The following is a 16,750-nucleotide window of genomic DNA, read 5'->3' as shown; positions in this document are numbered from 1 at the left end:
GATGTTTAAATTCGGGACCTTTCATCAGGTCTGGCCTGATAAAAGCTCCCGACCTGAAATGTCAAATCCTCTGATGCTGCTTGACCTGCTGTGTTTTTTCCGGCTCCATATTTTATCGATTTCAAACTGTTTCCCAGCAACATCCTTTTACAGATAATACAAAAATATCATTCATATAATAAGTAGAAACAATGTTTTTTTAAAAAAAATACATTATCTTTCTTAGACTCCTTACACAGTTATGAATTCTTTCTCAAACAAGACAATATAATTTGCTGGAAAAGATCTGGCAGCATCCGTGCAGAGAAATCAGAATTAACATTTCGCATCCAGTGACTCTTCTCAAAACTGATGTTAGGTGGAAAAAGTTTTTTATGCAGAAGTTAGGGGTGGGGATAAGGAGTAAATGACAGGTGGATCGTTATCCATTCTTTTGTCCAACTGTTCTCTCTTATGAGGTTCTATCTCCACCTATCATTTCCCCCTACCCGATGTTCTCCATTAAAAAAAAGCAACTTTTTCTAACAACCATCAATTTGGAGAAAGGGTCATTGGACCCAAAAATGTTAACTCTGATTTCTCTGCAGAGATGCTGCCAGACCTGCTAAGTTTTTCCAGCAATTTTTGCTTTTATTTCTGATTGCCTGCATCCATAGTTCTTTCAGTTTTTATTCATTCTTTCTGCCAGCTTGAACCCTTTTTCAATTCTCACAATTTAAAATCTTCTTTACAAGCTCCCTCAATTCGGATGCTTCACAAAATTAAAAACCTTCTGTTGAGTGAAAATTGTTCACCTGCACAGCACTCCTGATTCTTTCAAGCTAAATGTACAACTAAATTAATTCCCCCAGTCCATTTTCCACATTGTTCATAAAGACGGTCATATATATTTTCTAGTCAACCTGTTCAGAGATATTATTATACTGCTGGAGTGGTTGATCTTGAATCTGGACCACCTAGTCCAGAGATAGCGACCACTACAAACCACTAAATGGAGTGATATAAGCATTTCATAAATTAACATCACAAGTCACTTGATTGAATCACATGATTTAGAAATAATGGATTTAGTTAATTGATCTCAATACTTAGTGATCTCTTTTTTAAAAAAGAGTTGACCTTCATAAAACTCTGAGCACAAAATCCACTTGCCTCCATTATAGCTTTTATTTGAATTTTCTCCAAATCACATGAGTACATTTATAAAAATATTTAATTGTTGGTAGGAGAAATCCCAAATGAGCACAATCTGCTCTTTTAAAAGCATAGTCAGTGTTAGGGACCAGAGCAAATCCCTCAAAGTATATTAAGAAGATTGCCTAGACCTTAACTTTTCCTTATTTTAAAGGTAGGTGTAAGGAATCATAAAGGTGTACAGCATGGAGACAGACCCCTCGGTCCAATTCGTCCATGCCAACTAGAAATCCGAACTAAATCTAGTCCCATTTGCCAGCACTTGGCCCATATCCCTCTAAACCCTACCCACTAAATGCTTTAGATGTTGTAATTGTACCAGTTCCTACCACTTCTTCTGGCAGCTCACTCCAAACACGCACCATCCTCTGCGTGAAAAAGTTGCCCTTTAGGTTCCTTTTATACCTTTTCCCTGTCACCCTAAACCTATGCCCTCTGTTCTGGACTCCCTCACCCCAGGGAAAAGACCTTGTCTATTTATCGTATCCAGGCCCCTAATGATTTTATAAACCTCAGCCTCTGATGCTCCAGGGAAAACAGCCCCAGTTTATTCAGCCTCTCCCTATAGCTCAACTCCTCCCACCCTGGCAACATCCTTGTAAATATTTTTTGAACCCTTTCAAATTTCACAACATCCTTCCAATAGGAAGGAAACTAGAATTGCACGCAATACTCCAAAAGTAGCCAATCCAATGTCCTGTATAGCTGCAACATGACCTTCCAATTCCTATACTCAATGCTCTGACCAATAAAGGAAAGTATAGCAAACGCTTTCTTCAATATCCTATCTACCTGCGACTCCATTTTCAAGGAACTATGAACCTGCACTCCAAAGTCTGTTTGTTCAGCAACACTCCCCAGATCCTTATCATTAAGTGTATAAGTCCTGCTCTGATTTCTTTTCCAAAATGCAGCACCTTACATTTATCTAAATTAAATTCCATCTGCCACTCCTCAGCCCGTTGGCCCATCTGATCAAGATTCCATTGTACTCTGAGGTAACCTTCTTTGCTGTCCACTACACCTCCAATTTTAGTGTCATCTGCAAACATACTAACTATGCCTCCTATATTCACATCCAAATCATTTAATTGGTGAAACTAATCAACGTTAAAAAAACGCACTTAACTTTTACACAACATTTAAAATACAGACAAAATAAAAATAAAAGAATTGGCTTCACTGTTGCTCTATCAAAATGCTTTTGTTAATATGAATTTGCTATAACACAATTGATGAATTGGGGACACAGTTTCTATAGCGCGAACTTTTAAAGTGTGTTTTGGTAATAATGCGATTCTGGCCCCATGAGTTCAAATGGTGCTATTATATAATGCAATTTTTAAAATAACATGGGGTTGCACAAGAACGGGACTACAGCATTATAGGAGAATCAACTGTATATTAACTAGTATGGGTTAAGCTAAAAATCACACAACACCAGGTAATAGTCCAACAAATTTATTTGGAAGCACTAGCTTTCGTAGCGCTGCTTCTTCATCAGGTAGTTGTGGATAGCTCCGAAAGCTAGTACTTCCAAATAAATCCGTTGGACTATAACCTGGTGTTGTGTGATTTATAACTTTGTACACCTCAGTCCAACACCGGCGTCTCCAAAGTGTGAAGTAACTGTTCCAATATAGTAACATCCCATAAATACACCATTGGCAAAGGCAAATTCAGGAATAAGAAAATGTTTCACATGAAAATTTAGCAGCAGGAAGAGAACCCCAGCTTTTAGCTGTAACAAAGAGGAATAAGAACTTCCAAATCCAGCTTCAACACCCCAGCAACTGCTGACAGCTAAAACTAAAAATCCCAATTCTGTAGAGGTTTGACCCCACCCATTCAGGCTACTTCTATTGTTCCAACTGTAAAAAAACACAAAGCCTCACAAGCTGTTTACTTTATTGGCTTTGAGCATACCGCTCGTACTTCTGCCTCAACATTTCTTCACAAAAAAGATACAGGACAAAATACACGTCCTAAAGCCATAGTGTCATCACATCAGTCATATGTACACTTTTTAATAAATCATTCTTGGGTGAAAGTTATAACCGGCAAGATCTATTGTAATTCCCGTGTGACCTTTTTGAAAAGCTGTCCTTTGTGGAGAAAGCACTCTCAAACTGCTGGGGAAGGAGTTTCAGGATTTGAATCCAACACTAAACAATGGTAATAAATCAGGATTGTAAGTAATTGGAAGATGATGGTACTCCCATATAGAAAAAATATCATTGAATATTTCTAAGGCAGAGATAAATAGATTTTTGTTAGGCAAGGGAATCAAAGGTTATTGGGGTTGGATCAGACCATGGAATTCAAAACACAAACAGATCAGCCATAATCCTATTTAAGGGCAGCGCAGTGTTGAGAGGTCAAATGTTCTGCTTCTGCTCCTATTTCATATGTTTGGAAATGGCTGGTCTACTTCTCTGGGCAATGGTATCCCCAGCATTTTGATTCACTGGTGATTTCTGTAGATGACATGTAAACATTCTAAAGTGGTTCGTATCATCTTATCAGAGTGGTTCATGCAACGTTCTTAAGAGACTTGACAGATTAGATGCTGAGCAAATGTTTATCTGGCTGGAGAATATAAAATATGGATCACAGTCTCAGAAGAAGGGGGACAGCAGTTTTGGATTGAGGTGATGAGAATTTTTTTCACTCACAGATTGGGAATCTTTAGAATTCTGTATCTGAGTGAGCTGAGCATATTCAGTTGTTTAATATTCTCAAGGCAGAGGTCAATAGATTTTTGCATAGTAAGGGATGTGAGGATAGTTTAGGAAGATGGTGTTGAGGACAATTCTAACATAATATTTTTGTATGCAGGCTCAGTGGGCTCCTATTTGTTATGATACTGTGTTTGTTAAATAGAGATGACCACATGGCCAGCATAATATATCTGCAAATATGTTATGATGATGTTTAGCATAACTGACATCCATATACGGGTGGTGTGGTGTTGATTCATACTTATCTAATCTTTTGCAGTACAGAAGACACATAAAGGTAAGTGTGCAGTTTTAATCTGATTAGGGTTCCCAACCCTTAATGGAATATCTAGATCATTACCTTCAGGAACATTTACACCTCAGTTGAGGTTAAATTTATGCTAAGTTTCTATTTACTTCAACTAATAATATCACTTTACTGGTTAAAAACCACCCAATATGAAGATAGGGAAGTCTGATCTCATCAACATGATTTGAGTTCAGTAAAGGGTTTGTTAGGCTAATACTTGGAATGAGCAGATTGCTGTATGAAAGGCTAGACATGGTTGCCTGTATCCTCTGGAGTATAGAAGAGTCAGAGGTGATTTAATTTAAACATAAAATATGCTGAGGGGACTTGACTGGGTGGATGTAGAAAATCTAGAACTAGCATCAATTTTGAATCTTTCCCCTTTCACCTTGAACCTGTGTCCTCTAGTTTTGGACTCCTTCCATCCTGGGGAGAGGATGGCTGTTTGTCCTGTTCATGCCCCTCATGATTTTGTAGGTCTGTGGGGCTGCCCCGTCGGTCTCTGGCGTTCTGGGGAGGATGGTCCCGGCCTATTCGGCCTCTCCCTGTGTCTCGGACCCTCCAGACGTGGAAGCATTCTTGTGGATCTTTTCTGGACCCTTTTGGGTTTGGCAACATCGTTCCTGTTGAGCACCGTGTTCCAGGGATGACCTGGCAAATGTCCTGTGCAGCTGCGACATGGATTCCTGGCTGCTGTGCTCAATGTTCTGACCAGTGAGAGCAGGCATGCCAAACGCCTTCTTTGCCACCCTGAATGCCTGCAGCTCCACCTTTGGGGAGATATGGAACTGCACCCCAGGGTCTCTTGGTTCGGCAGTGCTCTCCAGGGCTCTACTATTTATTAGACACAGACTCAACTGCCTTTACCGTACAGAAATAAAGATTTCTGACTTCAGTCGTATGAAACCTTGGTGAGATTTCACCTGGGGCAGAGTGTGAAAACCCCTTTAACTGAGGAAGGAAATGTGAGGGAGTGCAGCATAGGTTCATCAGTCAGATTCCTAGAATGGCGGGACTTTCTTACAAGGTGACATGGGTCCCCATTGAGTTTGTTCAAGCAGAGATCCACAGATTTCTAGATACTCAGAGATCAGAGCACAGGAAAATGGTGTTGAGGAACATATAGACAGGGTGGATAAGAGGATGTTTGATGTGCTTGCTTTCATTGCTCAGTCTGTTGAGTATAGGAGTTGAGAAGTCTTGTTGAGTTTGTATAGGATATTGGTGGGGCCTCCACTGGAGTGCTGTGTCCAGTTCTGGTCACCCAGTTATAGGAAGGATATTGTTGAGGTGGAGAAGATTTAGAGGAGATTTACCAGGATGTTGCCAGGTATGGAGGGTTTGAGTCAAGGGGAGGAGCTGGATAGGCTGGAGCTTTTTTGACTAGAATGTAGGAGCTTCAGGGATGACCTAATAGAAGTTTATAAAATAATGAAGCGTATAGGTAGGGTTAATGGTAGTTGTCTTCTCCCTAGTATGGGAAATTTCAGGACTGGGGGGGCACATTTTTGGAATGAGTGGAGAGAAATATGGAAAGGACATGAGGGGCAAATCCTTTACACAGAGGGTGTTACATATGTGGAATGAACTTTGAAGAAATAATGGGTATGTTCGGTATGGACTGGTTGGACCGAAGAGTTTGTTTCCATGCTGTATGACTATATGACGTGAGAGGTCATAGGTTTAAAATAAGGGTTTTCCCATTTAAGAGAGATGAGGAAAAACATTTCCTCTCAGAGGGTTGAGTATCATTGGAACTCCCTTCCTCATAAGGCAGTGGATACAGGATTTTAAAATATTTTTAAGGCAGAGGTAAATGGATTCTTGATTACCACGTGGATGAAAGATTCTTGTGGGAATGCATGAATGTAGGTTAAAATCACATCAGCCATGATCTTATTGAACAGCAGAGCAGGCTCATTCTTGTTCCTTGTTTGTATGTTTGTATGTTCATCAGATCTGCACTGTCAATGTTGTTTAAGTGAATACCTCATTGCCAGAATTTTTTTTAAACAAGCACCAAAACATCATTTGGTTGGTAGTCAGATGAGTCCACTGGGCTATATACTTTTTGCACGCTCAGAATCTTGTAATCTCTACACACTACTCTTGATGTGCAGTGAGGAAAGGGTATTGCCCATTTTTTTCTGGAAAGTGCCTTCATGCAAAGTGGATCTGGACAGAGATACTTTTGTCATAGTTCATTTCAAGCAACTTTGCAGCATTGAATTCTGCTCAATGGCAGTTCCCAGGGTTGCAGATTAATATAAACAGATGATTGCTGCAGGGGCACAATCAATTTGATGAAAGGCATTCTTTGGTCTGCCCAAAGTCTCATGGTCTCCCAATGGAAAGAACTGTTAATGATTTTGTGTGTTGCAAACTGACAGATTTCAAGGTTCAGGATTAGGTGTTGAGGGTCACATTCAAGATGGGGCAGCCATCACAGTGGTTCAGTTGGAAAAAGCCACTGTCTAAAGACTTGCAGCATAGTATTGCAAGAAGTTCAAAACTATGTGAACCCCCTTGCACTTAAGCACCACAGACTATGACATGAACTGTAATTGTATATTTTGGATCAGTGGTGCTGGAAGAGCACAGCAATTCAGGCAGCATCCGATGAGCAGCAAAGTCGACGTTTCGGGCAAAAGCCCTTCATCAGGAATAAATTGTCAGGTATAGTGAGTTACTTCATGTACTGTTATTGAAAGGAACTGGGTCTTTTATGGTGCAGTGATAATACCTTTACTTCTGAGCCAGGAGACCTGCGTTCAAGTCCCACCTCTCCAGCGGTGTGTAGTAACATCACTGAACAGGTTGATTAGAAAATATCTATTGAAATGAATTAATTGTTTTGTACTTTATGTACCATCAAATCTGAGCAGTTGTGTAATGTATTTAAATAAATGTTATGGAAGACAAGCCTCTTCAGAGAAATAAAACTTTTCCTTCTTTTCTCAGCTGACCAACTGCACTGACTTTCAGCTGCGTCTTCCATATTTTTGTAGTGTTTCTGTTCTTTAAATAATAAGCATCGAAAAGCCAGGGAAGGAAACATTGGAGAACAAGAAAACACATTTTTGGAAATTTGTGAATTATAGCCAAATATCTTGAAATGCTGCAGAGAAACCATTTTTACCAACAGATCATTTTTAAAATTGAAGTATCAAGAGTAAAGATTTATGTTTAGCTATTTTGTGATCTATCATGTCAGCCAGAAAAATGCACCTGTTTTTACTGTAGCGATTGAGTAGCTGCTGCAAGCAGAGAGAAAAGGAGTGCTGGCCCATTTCCCCGTCATTGAAGGAAGATGGTAGGAACCTTTGTGGCACAGGGACATTGTCTCTGGGCCAGAATATCCAGATTCAAGTCCCATGTAGGAGGAAATTACTACAGATGCTGGAATCTGTGCTGAAAACAACAAATACTGGAGATCACAGTGGGTCAGGCAGCATCCAAGGAGAAAGCAAGCTAACATTTCTCATCTAGATATCTCTTCATCAGAGCTGAAATGAAGTGTAGAGGGGGCAGTTATTTTTCGGGGTGGAGGGGGAGTCTGGTGGTGGGGTGTAGAGTGCTGGTGGAAAAAAGATGTTGATAGTTCAGAATGAATCACAGCACAAACTGGAGGAACAACATCTCATCTTCAGACTCAGCACTTTACAGCCTTCTGAATTTAATATTGAGTTCAATACCTTCAAATTGTGAACCAACTCCCATTTCTTCCCTTTTAGCTTTACTCGGTATGTTCTTTGTCACGATGTCCTCTCATCCCTCCCCCACCCCAGTGGGACTGTCTTCTCTTTCCAGTCTGGAGTTAGTCACACAATTGTTCTGCCACTGTCACATTCCGATCATTTAATCTGAACTTTTTTTCTCCACCACCACTTTACACTCATCACTGCCACCCCTAACTACAGCATAAATGCTGCCCCCTCCACACTTCACTTCAGCTCTGATGAAGCGTCATCTTGACTTAAAACATTTGCTTGCTCTCTCTCCATGGATGCTGTCTGACCTGCTGTGCTCTCCAGAATTTGTTGTTTTCAGTTCAAGTCCCATATGCTCCACAGCATGTTATGACAGCATTTGAAGAGGCTATTTCAAATTTTTTTTAAGGGATATTGTGGCTGCATCCGAAGGTCTTAACATGTCAAAACATCTTGATGAAAGAAAGCTGTACTATATTGAGGTTGGTGAGAGGAAGCTGAGGCCATCACCAGAAGCAATGCCTAGCCAATGTGAATGAAAGCCAAAAGGTATCTCATGATCTTGTTAAGTGGGAGATGAAAAGCTATAAATCTTTATACATACCTACAGTTGTTTACAGAGGCCTTAGCAACAACCTAGGCTATAATATCACAAAATGTCACTTTCATTTAAATTGTATAACTTAAGTTTGGAAAGTCTTCCACCCAGTTGGGCACAACTCTTTCATCACTTACATATGTACACTTCATACAAGTCATTGGTATTCTGTTTGTGGTTCACTAGAACCATAAATAGAACACAAGGTAGATGGAGGGTAAATTTAACAGGGAATACTTTATTGTGCTTTCTCTTAGCTCCATAGCCAATCCTTGACTTCCCTTTAGCACCTGCCTCTGGGTTATAGAGTCATAGAAACAGACCCTTTGGTCCAACTTGTCCGTGCCAATCATATATCCTAATCTAATGTAGTCCCATTTGCCAGCATTTGGCCCATATTCCTCTAAACCCTTTCTTTTCATGTACACATCCAGATGTCTTTCAAATGTCATAATTGGACCAGCCTCCACCACTTCCTCTGGCAGCTCATTCCATACATGCACCACCTCTGCAAGAAAAAGTTGCCTGTTAGGTCCCTTTCAAATCTTTCCCTTCTCAGCTTAAACCTATTTCCTCTAGTTTTGGACTCCCCCACCCCAGGGAAAAGACCTTGACTATTTACCCTATCCATGCCCCTCATGATTTTAAAAACATGTTCTGGATGATGTCAGGTTTCCCAGTGTTGTTGGAATTGCACCCATCCTGGCAAGTGGGGAGTATTCCATCACACTCCTGACATGAACACACTGCCAGCTGCAGGATTCCTAGCCTGTGACCTGCCCTTGTAGCCTCAGTATTTATGAGGCTAGTCCAGTTCAAGATCCAAATCCAGGAGCTAACTGATGAATGGGAACCTGTAAATTCCCCTTCAACTCAGTCACCATCTGACTTGGAAATATATATTGCCTTTCCTCTATATTACTTGTCACAATCTTAAACTCCTCTCAAAAATAGCATTGTGGCTATACCTACAGCAAATGAACTGCAAAGGTTCAAAGTGGTTCAAAAATCATACTCTCAGGGCTATTAGGGATGGGCAATAACTCCCGGCCCATGCCAGAGATGCTCATATTCTATTAATGAATAAAACAAAAATAGAAATTGCACATTATTAACATCAGTCTATGTAAGCAGGTACGTAGGGAGAAATAATACACAATTAGAGTGAATATTTCTGGTAATAAAACAACTGGTTGGGGTTTTGATTTTGTCTAGATAAACCTGGATGAGTTTCTAGTCCACAGAATTTTTGTCCATTTCAGGCAAAAAATAGACAATGCAGTGATAGTCTTATCGTCAGGTCTTAAATTAGGGACAGAGGAAAATTTCAATTTCAACAGTATATTGTGAAAAGAAATCAAAAATTCTGGTAGATTTGTTTGTTTTCTATAGTTGGACATTAAAACCAATGATCATATGGATTTGAGGGAACTCAATGCTAATTACTTGTCTTTGATCTCCTCAGTCTGATTACTTCCATAGAATCCCTGCAGTGTGGAAGCAGACCATTTGGACCATTGAGTCCACACCGCCCATCTGAACAGCCTCCCAGCCGGACCCACTCCCTGTAACCCTACATGGCTAATCAACCAAAATTCCAAATCTTTAGACTGTGGGAGGAAACTGAAGCACCCGGAGGAACCCACACAGACACGGGGAAGAATGTGCAAACTCCATACAGACAGTCATCTGAGGCTGGAACTGAATGCAAGTCCCTGGCACAGTGAAGCAGCAGTGCTAACCATGGAGCCACCATGTCGCCCCATTCTACACTTGCATAGGGATAGTCAGTTCCAAAAAGAATGTTAGCCTATGAAGGTGTGTTTTGACTAAATTTCTGCTATTACACTATGTAAGAATTTAATAGTTTCCTTGGATCATGATAGAAACTAAAAGTGAGTACAAGCTGCAATGTGACGAAAATATGCACCACCAAAGAAAAGGCACAGAAATGGAGTTTAGGACGTGAATGTTATGCTGTTACATATATTGTATCCCCAGGGTCTTTAGCATTTCTTCACAGACACTTCACAATGTTGAACAGCTAAATATTACGGATCCAAACCCATTAAAATCAGCAGCAAGTGCAAGTCATTGCGATTACTACAGCCACTAAGAATATTACAAAATAGTACTAAAGCGCTCAGAAACATCAACCATTGAATGGTTTGGCAAAATTCATGAGGGCAACATTTTACTAGTTTGTTTAACAACTTTATTGAAACATTAAATTTCAATTAAGTAATAGCATAAGGGTTTTGACAACCAGATGTTCGAATTTTTACCTCTTAATATTTTTATATTAAACTTTATTGTGATTGTGCACTGAGTTTGTAACTGGTACTGTACATGGTTAGGGATCACATGCAGTGCTGAAGCCAACACCATTCATAAATTGACATTATTAAAGGAGTAGAATATCTTGACACTATCAGTACAACCAAATCAAACTATTTAAATTCAACTTAGACTTTGTCCAGCTGTACTGCAACCCATTCTGATGTTATGAGGTCAAGAGTCAGTGCACTTTTATGTGACTCTGTTCAATTATCTGTTGTTCGATTGTATATCAGGCCCTTTCACTTTGCCGTAGTAGATGTTAAGCATGATTTTCCCAATCAGATTTAAATCTCAGCATGGTGTTTTCTAAGTTATTATCCCCCAGCAAATTGTGCATGCATTCACCAGGGAGGATGAGGATCCATGACTCACTTACTTGTGGTATCTGTCATCTACACTGGTAATTCAGGGACAGATCTAGCTGGTGGAGATTGAAATTAACTTATCATTTAAGCCATTAGTTCGATCTTCTTTCTAAACACGTTCTGCTCAAAAAATGGATCTAACTCGCTGATTATGATGGGGCAATGTCCGGCCTTTACTTAACAGCTGATCAATAATATTTCTCCTTAACCATTGAGATTAAGGGTTGAGGAAGAAACACAAGGGAACAACAAAGACAGATAAATATAAATGAATAAAATAGAGTTAGAACAGGTGCAGAAAGTCTCTAACAACAGTTGATTACCTGCAGGAATGGGATGGAACACCAAAAGTTGATCTTGATATGCACCAGCGAAGGTGGTTGGCATTATCTTAACAATGCTTAGCGCCTAAAATGGCACTTATATTTTTGGGTTGTCAAATTTAATTTGCAGGCATATGTTTAATAAACAATGAATGAGTGGAAAAACAATACAACCAGTTATAGCCATAGAGTCATAGAGTAATTCAGCATGGAAACAGGCCTTTTGTCCCAAACTGGTCCATGCTGACCATGGTGACCACACTGCTAATTCCAACTGCCCGCATTTGGTCCACTTCCCTCTAAACCTTCCCATCCATGTACCTATTTAAATGTTGCTATTGTACCTGCCTCAGCCACTTTCTCTGATAACCCTTTCCATTATGCTGTTACATATACCGTATCCCCAGCGTCTTTAGCGTTTATTCACCACTCTCTGCATGAAGAACCCTCACGTCCTTTTTACATCTTTCCCTTCTCACCTTAAACCTATGCCCTCTCATTTTCAATTCACCATCCCTGGGAAAAAAAAAACTATATGCATTCATCCTATCTATGCTCCTCATGATTTCATACACCTCAATAAGGCCACCCCTCATTCTCCCATGTTCCAACGATGAGTAGTTATTGACAATTTAACCAAGAAGGAGTTTTACCATCAGCAAATTCCCCTCCAAGCCTCTTACTGTCCTGACTTGGAAATATATTACCATTCCTCCACTGTCTCTTGGGCAACATCCTGGAATCCCCTCTCAAAGGGCAATGTGGGTCAACCTACAGCACGTGGATTGCAGTTGTTTGAGCAGGCAGCTCACCACCACCTTCTCAAGGGCAACGAGGATTGGGCAATAAATGCTGGCCAGCCAGCAATGCCCACGTCCCATGAATGAATAAAAAAAAGCTATTGTATGTTTACTGGGAACTCAGCTTCAGAACTAACTCCAGAAAAAAAAAATCCAGCTTCCTTTCTTTCATGTTAACCAGGAGAAACATCACCAATATAACAAAGACATTAGCAGGGTCACTAATAGAGAAGGCTTTCCAGAGCAGTTTTGAAATTTCTGATATTGCTTGATTCCTGTGCTAAAGCTTTGGGTGATGGGTTTATTTCAGGTAACAACTCCCATTGGATATTGTCTAATAATGGTGTCACAGACTTGATACAATCAGCCCATCTTTCTTCTTGATCAAGTTAAAAAATGCAAAAAAATTCTGTAGATGCTGGAAGCAAGAAAAAAAATCACAAAATGCTGGAATTTTCAGCACTGTCAGTAGGTCAAGCAACTTCATTGAAAAGAACAAATATGTTAATGTTTCAGATGCTATTACATTCTTCACAGAGTCCATGTCTTTTTTTTTAAAGAAATACAAAATCCCATTTATTTACTGAAAGAATGGAGCCACACAAGATTCAATTATTTAAAGCAAAAGAATTTTCTCTGCAAGGGTCAAAGAAAGCAACCACTAAATACGTTCTTAGCTCATCGCCTACACTCCCATCCAAGGCCAACATAGGTTAAACATGAAACATTGTGGTTGATTATAAAGCATGAGCTACACGTTAATTGGAAGTTGCAACCAAGACAGATCTAACGCATTGACTCAACTGTCAACATAGCATATAGGTCATTAAACTTAGTACTAAAGTCCTTAAAATCTATGTTCGCCTAGCAAAAAAATATACTTCACTCCTTCTAGGAGCTAGCTGGATCTCCACATGACAGCAATGTAAAGGGTACAGTCTTCCTCAAAAATGACACGTCTGCAGAGACTCCTGAACTACATATGGACGGCCCAGAACTCATGTGATTGTGTTTCATCAGCTTGCTTATCCTTCACCATTGGACTCATCAATTTCCATAACTGAGCTGAAATGGGTCAGCATCAGTCTATATAGCTCCCACCAGTTATGCAAAAATCTCTCCCCAGCCCAGGGGCAATGAGGTCTATTGTGCTCTTACCACAGCCTGATTTATGTTTCATTCAGCAATGCTGGTGTGCGACACTCTCAAGACCACCTTCCATTAAAACACCTCTCAAGGTGGAGTGGCTTCCCATTGAATCGGTTTAGTCATTGTGGAGCTGGCGCTATGATAGGCAGAAGGTGGCCTTGGATAGGAGTGTAGGCGATGAGCTAAGAACGTATTTAGTGGTTGCTTTCTTTGACCCTTGCAGAGAAAATTCTTTTGCTTTAAATAATTGAATCTTGTGTGGGCTCCATTCTTTCAGTAAATAAATGGTTCCTTAGGAACAAGTTTCCATTTTTAGTTGGTGTCTGAAGATTGTAAACCACAGATTCCTTTATTTTATGGAACAGCATTCAACATTTTACAAGTTTTGGTAGACAAGGAAAATGTTATCTATAATTAAGAACAGCACTGTAACTACTAGGTATGCTCATTATGTATTCCTTGGAATTTGGAAGATAAAGCAGTGATTTTATCAAAGTTCAATAAATTAATGAGAACCGATTAAGGTAGAGGTACAGGTTAGGGGAAGCTAGGACCGAGAGACATAGCCTACAAATTAAAGCCAGACTTTCCAGGACAGTCACATAGATGGGTTAACTCCAGGAAAGCTAAGAGAGGTAGGCAGCTAGTGCAGGAGTCTTTTGTGGATATTCCCATTTCAAACAGGTATGTTGTTTTGGAAAATGTAGGGGGTGATGGATTCTCAGGGGAACGTAGCACGAACAGCCATGTTTCTGGTGTTGAGACTGGCTCTAATGCAATCAGGGATACGTCGGCTTCCAAAAGATCAATTGTGTTAGGGGATTCTGTAGTCAGAGGTACAGACAGATGTTTCTGTGGCCAGCAGAGAAAACGCAGAATGGTGTGTTGTTTCCCTGGTGCCATGATCAAGGATGTCTCAGAGAGGGTGCAGAATGTTCTCACGGGGGAAAGGGGCCAGCAGGAAGTCATTGTCCACATTGGAACCAACGACATTGGAAGGGAAAAGGTTGACACTCTGAAGGGAGATTACAGAGAGTTAGGCAGAAATTTAAAAAGGAGGTCCTCAAGGGTAGTAATATCCAGATTACTCCCAGTGCTACGAGCTAGTGAGGGCAGGAATAGGAGGATAGAGCAGATGAATGCATGGCTGAGGAGCTGGTGTATAGGAGAAGGATTCACATTTTTGGATCATTGGAATCTCTTTTGGGGTAGAAGTGAGCTGGACAAGAAGGACGGATTGCACCGAAGTTGGAAGGGGACTAATATACTGGCAGGGAAATTTGGTAGAACTGCTTGGGAGGATTTAAACTAGTAAGGTGGGGGGGTGGAATCCAGGGAAATAGTGAGGAAAGAGATCGATCTGAGATGGGTACAGCTGAGAACAGAAGTGAGTCAAACAGTCAGGGCAGGCAGGGACAAGGTAGGACTAATAAATTGAACTGCATTTATTTCAATGCAAGGAGCCTAACAGGGAAGGCAGATGAACTCAGGGCATGGTTAGGAACATGGGACTGGGATATCATAGCAATTACAGAAACATGGCTCAGGAATGGGCAGGACTGGCAGCTTAATGTTCCAGGATACAAATGCTACAGGAAGGATAGAAAGGGAGGCAAGAGAGGAGGGGGAGTGGCATTTTTGATAAGGGATAGCATTACAGCTGTGCTGAGGGAGGATATTCCTGGAAATACATCCAGGGAAGTTATTTGGGTGGAACTGAGAAATAAAGGGATGATCACCTTATTGGGATTGTATTATAGACCCCCTAATAGTCAGAGGGAAATTGAGAAACAAACTTGTAAGGAGATCTCAGCTATATGTAAGAATAATAGGGTAGTTATGGTAGGGGAATTGAACTTTCCAAACATCGACTGCCATAGTGTTGAAAGTTTAGATGGAGAGGAATTTCTTAAGTGTGTACAAGACAATTTTCTGATTCAGTATGTGGATGTACCTACAAGAGAAGGTGCAAAACTTGATCTACTCTTGGGAAATAAAGCAGGGCAGGTGACTGAGGTGTCAGTGGGGAAGCACTTTGGGGCCAGCGACCATAATTCTATTTGTTTTAAAATAGTGATGGAAAAGGATAGATCAGATCTAAAAGTTGAAGTTCTAAATTGGAGAAAGGCCAATTTTGACGATATTAGGCAAGAACTTTCAAAAGCTGATTGGAGGCAGATGTTCACAGGTAAAGGGACAGATGGAAAATAGTAAGCCTTCAGAAATGAGATAACAAGAATCCAGAGAAAGTAAATTCCTGTCAGGGTGAAAGGGAAAGCTGGTAGATATAGGGAATGCTGGACGACTAAAGAAATTGAGGGATTGGTTTAAGAAAAAGAAGGAAGCATAGACAGGATAGATCAAGTGAATCCTTAGAAGAGTGTAAAGAAAGTAGGAGTATACTTAAGAGGGAAATCAGGAGAGCAAAACTGGGACACGAGGTAATGTTGGCAAATACAATTAAGGAGAATCCAAAGGGTTTTTACAAATATATTAAGGACAAAATGGTAACTAGGGAGAGAATAGGGCCCCGCAAAGATCAGCAAGGCGGCCTTTGTGTGGAGCCACAGAAAATGGGGGAGATACTAAATGAATATTTTGCATCAGTATTTACTGTGGAAAAGGATATGGAAGATATAAACTGTAGGGAAATAGAAGGTTACATCTTGCAAAATGTCCAGATTGCAGAGGAGGAAGTGCTGAATGCCTTGAAACGGTTAAAAGTGGATAAATCTCCAGGACCTGATCAGGTGTACCCGAGAACTCTGTGGGAAGGTAGAGAAGTGATTGCTGGGCCTCTTGCTGTGATATTTGTATCATCGATAGTCACAGGTGAGGTGCCGGAAGACTGGAGGTTGGCTAACCATAAGACCATAAGACCATAAGACATAGGAGTGGAAGTAAGGCCATTCGGCCCATCGAGTCCACTCCGCCATTCAATCATGGCTGATGCGCATTTCAGCTCCACTTACCAGCGTTCTCCCCGTAGCCCTTAATTCCTCTAGACAACAAGAATCTATCAATCTCGGCCTTGAAGACATTTAGCGTCCCGGCTTCCACTGCACTCCGTGGCAATGAATTCCACAGGCCCACCACTCTCTGGCTGAAGAGATGTCTCCGCATTTCTGTTCTGAAATGACCCCCTCTAATTCTAAGGCTGTGTCCACGGGTCCTATTCTCCTCGTCTAACGGAAACAATTTCCTAGCATCCACCTTTTCCAAGCCATGTATTATTTTGTAC

This window comes from Chiloscyllium plagiosum, unplaced genomic scaffold, assembly GCF_037043375.1.
Source record: "Chiloscyllium plagiosum isolate Xiang-an unplaced genomic scaffold, Cpla_swu_hap1 HiC_scaffold_6, whole genome shotgun sequence".
In the NCBI taxonomy this organism is placed as follows: domain Eukaryota; kingdom Metazoa; phylum Chordata; class Chondrichthyes; order Orectolobiformes; family Hemiscylliidae; genus Chiloscyllium; species Chiloscyllium plagiosum.
This window is presented reverse-complemented; position numbering follows the sequence as displayed.